A 1,542-nucleotide genomic window follows, 5' to 3' on the forward strand; every position below is an offset into this window, starting at 1 on the left:
CTCACTTGCGATAGGAGTGTGCTCGAAGGTGGGGATCCAGGTGTCTTGCATTATTTTATTTCTTTCCCCTCCTGACTGCGTTAATTAAAGACCTTCGAGGTGAATCATCCTTAACTAACTTCACTATCTCACCCAACCGATCAAGGCGAGGGAAAATGTTGCGGTCTTTTAGGCATTTTTAAAGAACTCCATGCCTTTCGAATGCCGCCCGGATTAATGCTCGGGCATTCCTCAGATTCTATATTCGAATTATCTCTCAGTAACAATTTCTCAAAAACTGATTCCTGCTGACTAATTTGAGAAAGTACTAATTGGCTTATTGCTCGGTATTTGCCGGCCGGAGCTGACTCACAAGCTGACAATTCGGTTCCCACGCTCGGTCAGCAGCCCACTGGCCGAGCCGCTCCCGAGAAGTGTGTGTGTGATTCCCAGACGTCGGCGAAGTCCTCACACCTGTCCTCTCGTTGCTCCACCTCCCCGCCGTTATCGCAACCCTTCTGTCATCTCCCTTTTCTCTCGCCTTATCTCCTGCCTATCTCTCGCTGTGCCCTGCTCCCATCTCGCCCTGCCCGATGCTCGATCCTCCCCACAGCTGATTGCATCCCGCCCGCCGTGGGTGACATCCCCGCCCATCCTCCTGGTCGTCTCACCCGCCCTTCCTTGCTCCGGCCTCGCTCGTTGCGCTGCGGGGCGGGCGCTCCAGGCGGGCGTGCCGTGGGCCGCGCAGTAAAAGTAGATGTAGAGCGGGGTAGAGGTAGTGAATGTGGGCGGGGTGGACGCGGGCGTGAAGGGTGGGCGTGGTCACGTGAGGAATTAGGTCAACATAGCTTTGGTGTGGATGCAACAAAGGAGGTGAATGGGAGTCCTCGCTCGTGCCGCCGCTGTCTCTCTTTTTGCTTTGCTATTGTTCTTGTCTGTTTATCGTGTGTGTTATCATCGTCGTCTCTCTTACGCCGAGGTTGTTGGCGACCTCCCATTCCTGAGTGTTTTTGTGAATGATTCCGATGACTGTGTTGCTGTTAGTGCTTTCATAAGTCATGCTACTGCTTTGCAAGCGACTGTCGTAATGTCTGTGGTCATCGCAATTGTAAAATACGTCATCAGCTCTTTGTTGTCAACTCTTCTGCTCCGCTGCAGGTTGCTAGGCCAAGGCACCCTCCCACCTCCCCCCACCCATGTCATACAGGTGGGTAGGGGGGCGACAGCTGCTGAATGGCGCGACAGCGTTGCATTTTGTTGCACACTCCAGCTTCCGGCAGATTCCGCTCGGCCGACCGCAGCGTCTTTCACCCTCTAGTGGCTCAAAGGGAAAAGTTCAATGGAAAGCGGATTCCTTGAGGACTCCCTCAGTAGTGCTACCTCTAAATGCTCGTAGGAGTCCCTCCTCTGCCTCACGTTGCCGTAAGAGAGGCGGGGGGGGGGGGGCTGTGTAGGGCGGAATGCCTTTCTTTCTGGCATTGTCTTTGTTTATGGCATTGTCTAGGCCTGTTTGTTTGTTTGTTTGCCTTCCTCCGTTCTCTTTTTTTTATTCTCTCCTTCCCT

Source organism: Penaeus monodon, chromosome 33 (assembly GCF_015228065.2).
Source record: "Penaeus monodon isolate SGIC_2016 chromosome 33, NSTDA_Pmon_1, whole genome shotgun sequence".
Taxonomy (NCBI): Eukaryota; Metazoa; Arthropoda; class Malacostraca; order Decapoda; family Penaeidae; genus Penaeus; species Penaeus monodon.